The 10619-nt window shown below is 36.3% G+C and overlaps 1 long non-coding RNA gene across 1 annotated transcript; it reads left to right on the forward strand.

Moving 5' to 3' along the window:
* Positions 1–1636: 1636 nt before the first annotated feature.
* On the forward strand, positions 1637–5628 carry LOC113274144. The gene is made up of 3 exons (XR_003322816.1): positions 1637–1763; positions 3467–3531; positions 4639–5628. It is a non-coding gene; the product is annotated as an uncharacterized LOC113274144 (long non-coding RNA).
* Positions 5629–10619: the final 4991 nt, after the last annotated feature.

Below are 10619 nucleotides of genomic sequence, written 5' to 3' on the forward strand. Positions count from 1 at the left end.
CGAACTAACAAACCTGTGGCAATTTTTAGGCGACTAGCCAAAACGAGCCTAATAACATTACATGTTATTTTCCCGCGGTAAGTCCCTTGACTTTGACTTTCCATACATAGCAAAGTGCTACATGTTTTCTACGAAAACACTCGAGACATCAAACATGTCACAAACTGGGGGATGCTCATCAGGGTATTGGTCTAGTCGTTTACAGCGTGTGGCATGCAATGCGCTCGTTACAAGAAAGTGTCGTGAAGCATGACAATTAGTGGTGGTAAAAAGTAACCGTGTAAATGAATTCACTTCCTTCATCATGGAAGCATAATGACCGACGGTTACACGTTACTCTACTCTTCCACCACTCAATCGTTTCCACTTCCTACGAGACCAGGGTACGTTTCAATATGACTTGTATAAATAGACTTCACCTATTTTCACTAAAGGATAAGTTTTGGTCGGCAACAACACAATATCTAGAAATCACCTGGTAGCTTTCCATTCTGCTAGCCAGTTCTACTTTCAGATTCAAGTCATAAACAACCACACCTTCAGAATCAACTATTCTGGTCTCAATACTCTCTTCGCTTCCCTCCCTAAGACCAACCCTTCTGCTTCACTTTGTGACCGAAGCAAGCCTAGAACGACCATTTCTTGGTTTAGGCCAGGATTGTACAGATTGATCTCTCGAATCAAAAGTACTCCCGTGCAGTACATTGTTTAGGGTATAGATTCGTTTCTCATCCACACACCCGAAATTACCAAAATCAGCAGAAACAGTTTTCACCCACAAACAATTGGCGACCACAGTGGGAGATTAATCTCTCAGTTGCAATACCAATTTCCAGTTTCCAATTTCATTTTTTCAATCCCGATCTCAAGATGGTAAAACTCAGGTCCGGATCAGCAACAAACCCTGAAAACACTAGCGCTGAGATTACTCTTGGTATTAACGTTTCTTCCAGTAGCATTAATATGCCCAACACCAGCGGCGCGGAAAACGTTCCTTCAGGTGTTACACCTCCAGTCACCAGAGCCAGAGCCGCCGCCGCCACCCCCAACGTTTCTTCAAGTGTGACACCTCCAACAGCCACCAGAGCCGCTGCTACTCCACCATCAGGAAGAGAGACCGGGGGAGCCGATCCCTTATTACCATTGCTGATTTGATGGAAATACAAGAAGTTTTTACTAAGACTCAGACAGACATGGCTACAACTCAAAAGGAGCGAAACAATGAATATCCGAAAGATTAGTCAAGGGATTCAGAAATCGGGCGTTAGTTTGTCATAAACCAAATGTGACCGAGCATCAATTGGTGAAGTTATGCATTAATGCTTTCTGGGGACTCTGTTCACAAAACCATGTAATCTATAATGGAGCATGTGTGTGAGACTTTTTATGTAGCGACACAGATATTTTCCTTCGACTTTGAGCCCTAGCCCAACCCGTATGAATTTATTTTTTTTAGCCAAGTAGTCATCCCTTAGCATCAGTTGGTGAGCATGATTAGTAGATTCCTTGGAAGAACTCTAGTTAATAAGGGGAAAAAAAAATTAACATGTGTGCCACGTTACGGACATGAGCGGCTTCGTTCTTTGATACTGTAAACCAAATTTAATGGGGTGAAGACTCATTTTTATTTGTTTTATTCAACACTGTTTTCTCCTGACCACTGTTTCTTTCTAACATTCTCAAGCAGATCAGAAATTATTGATTTGTGAAGACAAATTTGGATGCAACTTCTATCCCATTTTCGATTAAGGATTTTGACACAGGTAGGGGGTTTTCTCTCAATTCCTCAATTGATATTTTCCTTTCTTTCATTTTGAACTATGGTTCTGATGGTTTTAATGATTGTTTGATTTATATTTCTCACCGATACTTCATGATTGTTATAAATACAAGAATGGGAAAATTCGATTTGGTTGTCTGATTAGTTTGATTAATCCTTAAAACTCTAACTCGTATTGTCGAAGTTGCCGAGAGGGAAATCAGAATTTTCTTCCCATTTCCATATTAATATTTTATATGAATTGGTTTCCAAGTATGATTATTTACAGTATGGGCTGGATTTTTGATTGAGTATTTGAATCCTTTTAAACCGAAGATTTAACAAACGTTATCCCAAAACTCCTTACAAGTTATTTTTGTTTCATGACTTTTTTTGCAACAATGTTAGTTTGAAATACCATATTTTTTGTGTAAATCCTTGCATGTTGAACCGTGTATCCATTTTTGATTGTTACAAACAAGTTTATAAAGATTAATCACATTATGTAGCCACCTAAGTCCATTTTTCTTTCCAAACTCAAGTCCTGCACTGAATTTCTAAATTGACCTTTTCACTATTTGTGAAAATGACCCAATGAATTTTAAATTTGAAAACTCCACTACAACAAGAAATTGAGATTTTTCAATAGCCTTAACAAAAATGAAACCAAAATATACCAACACCTTGCTTTACTGTTGCCTTGTTTCATCCATTGATGTTCGCCGTTCAAGTAAAGCTTTGTAAACTAAGATCATAAAAACATTTGTTCATTTTTCCTTCTCTTGGACCCTTTTGTAAATTATATTTAAAAATGTCGACGTTTGACCTGGTGGTACTCCATGCTTATTTTTCTATTTTGGCATATATCTTTAATGTGGTGATTTTGATTGAATTTAAAATAAGAAGGGAAGAACTTTATAGTTTTCAAGTCAGCCCATATATGTCAACTGTTTTCAGTTCTCTCCTTGATGTGCCACCTTGCATCCTACATTTAAATGATTCCTTGAGAAATTGTTTTAGAAAGTGTTTTGTTTTTGGTTTTCGTATGGGATGACTCTTTATATCCATCCATTTTATAATACAATTTAGTTTTGTACATTTCATTTTTGTGATAAACTCTCTCGGCAACTAGAACCGCAATGCGATATATTTTTTTTTGCTAATGGTAGTATCACCATTTTGGCTGGTGATTTCACTCGCTCTTTTAAGAATGAATGAATTTATTCTTGGTATATGCATTGTACTTCCAGTTTGGTATTTTTCTTAAGGAGCAGGCTTTTGGGCAAGTTGTGGCATTGCTTCCTTTGATTTTTGTGAACTGGTAGTGGTTTTAGAAAGTGTTCTTTACTCGAGAATTCAATTGCGATTGCTTCCAGTAAGAACTAGAAATTAGCTCTACTTTAGGAACGTCGGGCCTAAATGGCACCCCACCACCTCGGTGGAAACCCGGAAGATCGTTGCGGCAACGATGACTGGTAACCAGAACTACCCTGACGGTGGCACTGACCATGCATGGTAGAGTAAATTTATTTATGGCTCTGAATCTTGTTTGAATGGTATTTGCGTAAGGATTTCTTTATCTATTTTATCATTTTTGTTGCTCCTTGTTTACGCATTTATATTTTCATGTTGACATTATTATTTTGCTGCCGTAACCCTTACTGGGCATTCTCTCACCCCGTTTTGTTTTGTTTTTCCTCCCCACAGAGTACGAGAGGAGATTGCAGCGGTAAGCCGGGAAGAGATTACAACAGGCTTTTAGCATTTCGAAAGTTAGTATTTTTGTAAGCTTATGATATTGTATATCACAGGGGGTATCTGGGTAGTTTAGTATCGGTATTTGACTTGCTTTTTACTTAATTTTGCTTTGTAAATACATAAGTTACGGTTTGGTATGTAAGCTCTGGTTTTGGGTGTTTTTATCAGACTTCATTTGGAACCTTTTTATCGTCAAATCTAGATACATGCAGTTTTAATGTATATATAACTTTCTGCTGGGAATTTCTTGTAGTCTAATATATTTGTATCAACTAGTTTTTTTTTCGTTTTCTGCCTTTCCAATCACGTATTGATGTAATGCATTATACTCACTCTTGTTCTGAACTGGGCACTTAAGAATATAGTTTTAGTGTACTTAAAAAGTCTCCTACAGTAAACTCTAAATGTTTCCATGTGTATCAGACCTTGTTGGGACTGTTATGGAAGTACTGCATATACATATGTTTAAAACCACGTGATTTAATTAATTTGGTTATGTAGGATTTTTGAAATAAAGAAGTAAACATTTCAGTTATGACATGACATGAATGTTCTCTTAACATTTTCCCTGCTCTCTGTTTTGAATGGCCTCACAGTAAAATTGTTTAGTTTCAAAACAGGTGCATTGTCAAACTTTATGTTGGATTTGTTCAAACAAGCATTTACATATTTATTTTCCACTGTGTAAACTATTTTTTCTTGTTGTATAAATTATTTAGTTTATTTTCTTTTTTTGACTGTTTGCATTTTCATTTTCGAGTGGCGTGACCGGGGTTTGGCCATGCTGGACGGGTTGAAACTCAGCCCCTTATAAGGGAAATTTACCGGTCCGTCACAGTTTGGTATCAGAGCAGTTCTGATTCACTTGGGACTATGAGTTTTGTACTTACTTATTTTCGGATGCTGTGTACTTGATTTTAAGATGTGAACAAGTTGTTTTGGTTTGTACCGTCCAATGATTTCATTTCGGTTTTGATGAATATAAGGTTTTTTTTTCAGTTTTATCGAATTGCTTTGGGGCTGGGGAAAACTATCTAGATACCGTGATATACATATCCTTTAGGTATGTTAGTAATGTACATTACAACCAGTTGTGAACTAACGCATGTTCTGTTTTGAAGATGTCGCGTTGTGCAAACACTATAGCCTCCATCTCGATACGTGAGAAGAAGAACCTGAACAAGGAAACAGAACGCCTAGAGAACAATATAGAACATCTGTTAGGTTCGCTGTTGACTATTTCCGATGTTGTTATTGACTATAGAAAGTTGAGATTCGCTGTAGACTCGAAGGAGTTGTAGATATGGGAGAAGACGTCATTGTGGTTAGATATTTGGCTGATGTCTTTCCAGAAACTTTGCGCAGGTTACCAGCGAAGACAAAGATCGTCTTTGATATTGAAGTACAACCATAGGCATCACCAGTATCTATACCTCCTTATAGTTTGATGCCTAAAGAAATGAAGAATTTGCACGTACAAGTTGACGAGTTTACTGAACTGGGTTTCCTACGGAGTACATCCCTGTGATAGACACAAGTTCTGTTTGTGCTCAAGAAGGACAAACCATTGAAAATGTGTATTGAACCAGGTTACAATCAGGAATGAGTTCTCGGTGCCAAAATGATAATTTTTCATTTCGAACAGTTGAAGAGAGCGAAACACTTTTCCAAGATTCATCTGCGACTTGTCTACCACCATCAGCCTTACCAACCATGCAACAACGTACCACCATTTCAACCGAGACAATGTGACACTCAACGAGAACTTAAACATGTTGCTGAGGTTAAAGGGGAAGCTGAAAATGACGGAATCAAGGGTAACCCTCTAACTTATAATTATCACGTTAAAATTATGTTTCACGCCGAAACTGATTGAAGATAACGTTCATAGTTTTTCGTTTATTTTGAATTGCGGGACGCAATTCTTTTTTTAGGGTGTAATGGTGTAGCGACACGGATATTTTCCTTCGGTTTGAGCCCTAGCCCAACCCGTATGAATATTTTTTTTTAGCAAAGTAGTCATCCCTTAGCATCAATTGGTGAGCATGATTAGTAGATTCCTTGGAAGAACTCTAGTTAATAAGGGGAAAAAAATTAGCATGTGTGCCACGTTACGGACATGAGCGGCTTCGGTCTTTGATACTGTAAACCAAATTAAATGGGGTGAAGACTCATTTTTCTTTGTTTTATTCAACACTGTTTTCTCCTTAAACCACTGTTTCTTTCTAACATTCTCAAGCATATCAGAAATTATCGATTTGTGAAGACAAATTTGGATGCAACTTCTATCCCATTTTCGATTAAGGATTTTGACACAGTTAGGGGGTTTTCTCTCAATTCTTCAATTGATATTTTCCTTTCTTTCATTTTGAACTATGGTTCTGATGGTTTTAATGATTGTTTGATTTATATTTCTCACCGATACTTCATGATTTCTATAAATCCAAGAAAGGGAAAATTTGATTTTGTTGTCTGATTAGTTTGATTAATCCTTAAAACTCTAACTCGTATTGTCGGAGTTGCCGAGAGGGAAATCAGAATTTTATTCCCATTTCCATATTAATCTTTTATATGAATTGGTTTCAAAGTATGATTATTTACAGTATGGGCTGGATTTTTGATTGAGTATTTGAATCCTTTTAAACCGAAGATTTAACAAACGTTATCCCAAAACTCCTTACAAGTTATTTCTGTTTTCGTGACTTTTTTTGCAACAATGTTAGTTTGAAAACCCATATTTTTTTGTTTAAATCCTTGCATGTTGAACCGTGTATCCATTTTTGATTGTTACAAACAAGTTTATAAAGACTAATGACATTATGTAGCCACCTAAGTCCATTTTTCTTTCCAAACTCAAGTCCTGCACTGAATTTCTAAATTGACCTTTTCACTATTTCTTAAAATGACCCAATGAATTTTAAATTTGAAAACTCCACTACAACAAGAAATTGAGATTTTTTAATAGCCTTAACAAAAATGAAACCAAAATATACCAACACCTTGCTTTACTATTGCCTTGTTTCATCCATTGATGTTCGCCGTTCAAGTAAAGCTTTGTAAACTAAGATCATAAAAACATTTGTTCATTTTTCCTTCTCTTTGACCCTTTTGTAATTTATATTTAAAAATGTTGACGTTTGACCTGGCGGTACTCCATGCTTATTTTTCTATTTTGGTATATATCTTTAATGTGGTGATTTTGATTGAATTTCAAACAAGAAGGGAAGAATTTTATAGTTTTCAAGTCAGCCCATATATGTCAACTGTTTTTAGTTCTCTCCTTGATGTGCCACCTTGCATCCTACATTTAAATGATTCCTTGAGAAATTGTTTTGGTTTTGGTTTACGTATGAGATGACTCTTTATATACATCCATTTTATAATACAACTTAGTTTTGTACATTTCATTTTTGTGATAAACTCTCTCGGCAACTAGAACTGCAATGCGATATTTTTTGTTTGCTAATGGCAGTATCACCATTTTGGCTGGTGATTTCACTCCCTCTTTTAAGAATGAATGAATTTAATCTTGGTATATGGATTGTACTTCCAGTTTGGTATTTTTCTTAAGGAGCAGGCTTTTGGGTAAGTTGCGGCAAAAATTGATGTGGTTTTTATGTTGTTGTAGAAAGTGGTAGTAAAGTTGTCGTTCACTCAGACTTGTGGAGATTTGTTTTAGGCTTAAATTAAAATAAAACTCAATAGAAAGTTGTTATCAAGATTATAAAAAGCAATGAGACTCAGGATTCCACCATTGACCAATTAAGTGATTTAATCTAATCAATATTCATGCAATTCTTTGCGTTTAAAGTGATTCTAATATATTTCCTTTAGTAGATTTTTGAAGTAACAATTGTATACATCAAGCATGAAACATTAAAAGTCTTAAACTAAGCATGCTCAAGCAAAATGGATCACAATCATTCAATAAAAATCAATTTTCCAATATTAGTTCCATGGATCACAATCTTCGTGTTCTTCAACAGCAGCAGCAGAACTCGACTTCCTGCAACTTCGATTTCTCGACTCTGTGGTGTTCTAAACTTTCCCCAAACTGTTCGAACTTCTCCCTTGAACTCCCAACAACTTATATATAGCCAACAGAGCGATTTAATCTCCCCAAAACTCCTCGAAATCTCTTCTTTCCTTCCTTGGAAGTTACGACAATAATCTCTTCTCTAAATCGTTCCACGCGTTTCTGAGCTTTCCCGATTGTCTCAAACTCTTCCTTCCATAGATATGTATCTTTAGAAAGAGTTTTAGGTCTTTAGTCTCTCTAGAACTTCTAAAAATAAGCTCAATAAGGTCCGTGTAAAAATAATTTTCCTGTTTACCTCCAACTCGGTTTCTAGCCAATTTGGGTGCAATTCAAAGACTTCACCAGGCCTGTTTAGGCTTAGGGAGTAAACCCAAACAAGCTTCGTGATTGAATCTCTGCCAGACGCGTCCAAAAGTCGAATCCAACTCTGCCAGTGAGTGAACTTGTTTTCCTGCCAAAAAGCATATTTTGAATTCTTGAAGATGACTGCCCCTTATACGTGGCTGGTCTCCCTTTAGCAGATGCCTGGAAATGGGTCACCCATTAGTAATTAGGTTACCCCTTATCCAAAGTGAGAGTCCGTATAGTAATTTTCTCCCACGAGCGCAAAAACCACTTTTTTAGCAAATTTCGCCGCAAAAGCTTATTTCTCCAGAAATACCTACACGGACATAAAAAGCCATAATAAATATAAAATCGAGCACTAATAATATATACAATTGAGATTATATAAGACACAAAAATTTGCCTATCAAATACCCCCAAACTTATTATTTGCTAGTCCTCGAGCAAATCAAATAGAAAATAAAATCCTAACTCACTGTCGCAGGCATCGTCGATTGCATTTAGCGTATGCAATAAGCCTTTAAACCCCTAGGTGGCCCTAGTGGCCGAGTTATAGTCTCGGGAGGGATTCCAAGAGATATACCCACAAAACCTTTACACTCCAGACCCTAGCTATCTAGGCAGAACCTTGGAAGGCACTAAAGAATCTCCTTGGTTGGCATACTTATTGACTACAGGAGGAAGTACCCTGATGCGAAATTCCAATTGTTGTACACGAGTTTGCACTCAAGCATACTAAAATTCATATATAAGTGACAGAGCTCTACTCAGATAGTCGCACTATGGACATAAATATCCGGAGTCAAAACTAATCACATGGATAGATCAAGAAGATGGATATAGAGAAAAACATAGATGGTTTTGATGTTACTAAGTGAACGGCGTTTCCCATATCTGTCTGAAGGCCTCCGCCAAAATGAACCTATCCTAATGGATTGAGATACTAGTCTGAATAATATCAACACACTGGCATATACAAGGGTACCAGTGGTCGACTTTATTGAATTTATTCCTTTTGGTCAAATGGTCTGGTCTCAATTTCTTCCCCCTTTTTTTTTTCTTTTTTTTTTCAACTTTTTTTTTTGGTATCTCAATCACTCTAATTCACCCTAGCATTGGTAATAACTTGAATCGTGAGCCCCACCTAATCACTTAGAGAAACATAGTTTAAAAACAAAACAACATCAAAAAGAAGTGAAAAGGACTCAACGAGATATGGTGAAACTATCATGTTATTTCTAACAACTGAGCTCTGTGCTTTTACGAATAGACTCTTTAGATGTTGCCATATAATCAGATTGGTTCCTCAACTCCTACAACAAAAATGCTTCCATCCACTTAGATTAGTTAGTGCTATCCTTAATATGCATAAATTTCTAGGCTCTGGAGTTTATTAATGCAACTAAAAAGTTTCTCACATACCCCCAAACTTAAATCTAACATTGTCCTCAATGTTGTAAAGATGAAATTAAAAGCATGAACAAGGAGAAACTGTTACTATTGAAGCAAAAGAGTTAAGGAAAGATATTACCTTGTTGCATGAGATTGGGTTACCTCCCAAGAAGTGCTAAGTTTAACGTCTTCAGCCAGACATAAGAAATGATTAATCACCTCGTATCATAAAGTAATAGCCGAAATATTTGTGGGTCATCAAAACCAAATAGAGCTATCACAAGTAAAAGGAATCTGCAACATGCCAAGAAAATTAACAAATAAAGCGCACCCTTGTCTAGTTTCCTGTTTAACACAACTACATCTAGTTGTGGTTCAGGTTCAGGCTCTATGAAAGGGTCTAGATAACATATTTTCATGCGCTGGAATTCCTCAAAGCTAAGGTCCGGTTCAGGTATTAGAGTATGGAAAAACTCAAGTAAAAACTTAGAAGCACATAATAATAACCTGAATAATTGTGGATCCTTAAAGTCAATCAGTTTTGACTCACACGGCTGACCACAATGAGAGTGGTGGTCTTCCTTAAGCAAATGTGTCGACCCTAATCTCCTAAAGTAATTAGGTTTAGTCTCAAAACTTAATAATTGACACATATGAAACTTATACGTTCCCACAATTGGTCGAAAAATATTTGGTGGGAAAAAAAAGTCAATCTGGATATCATAGCCTGGGTAAACCACATCAACCAGAGGATGGGTTTCTAACAACTGAACTTCCTTATGGACATCACTAGGTTCTGGAAAACGTGTATGAAGATAATATTGTAAAATGGTTGAGGCACATATGTCAAGTCCAAAGTGTGGGACCTTTCTAATAGTTAAAGAACATGGAGAATGAAAATCACCCCCAAACTTAAAGTTTTCAGTGTCTCTAGAAAGACTAGTCACAACTTCCCTAATTTCAAGGTCATATGATTCCTGAAAATGGTTAATTGATTCTTCTAAGTCAGGTTCATCCTCACTCATCTCTACGAGTTCACTTTCTTTTTCTAAGACTAATGTTTCTAAATCGCTAGACTCTAAAACAATATTCTCAGAAAAACTTGTTCCTCTAAACCATTATTAGCTTCGTAATCAAAAGGAAATACTACATCGTCTAAAACGAGGTATCTCTAGTCAAATCCTCGTCCTTTTGAATAGGTGAATAATTATTAAAATTATTTGCATTTAAACTAGAAACATTATCATTATCAAGCTCAATTGGAGTAATCATCATTATAATAACATGAAAATGGTTGAACCTCGTCCTCGTCCTGATCACTATGCC

The sequence above is a fragment of the Papaver somniferum genome, chromosome 4 (genome assembly GCF_003573695.1).
Source record: "Papaver somniferum cultivar HN1 chromosome 4, ASM357369v1, whole genome shotgun sequence".
In the NCBI taxonomy this organism is placed as follows: domain Eukaryota; kingdom Viridiplantae; phylum Streptophyta; class Magnoliopsida; order Ranunculales; family Papaveraceae; genus Papaver; species Papaver somniferum.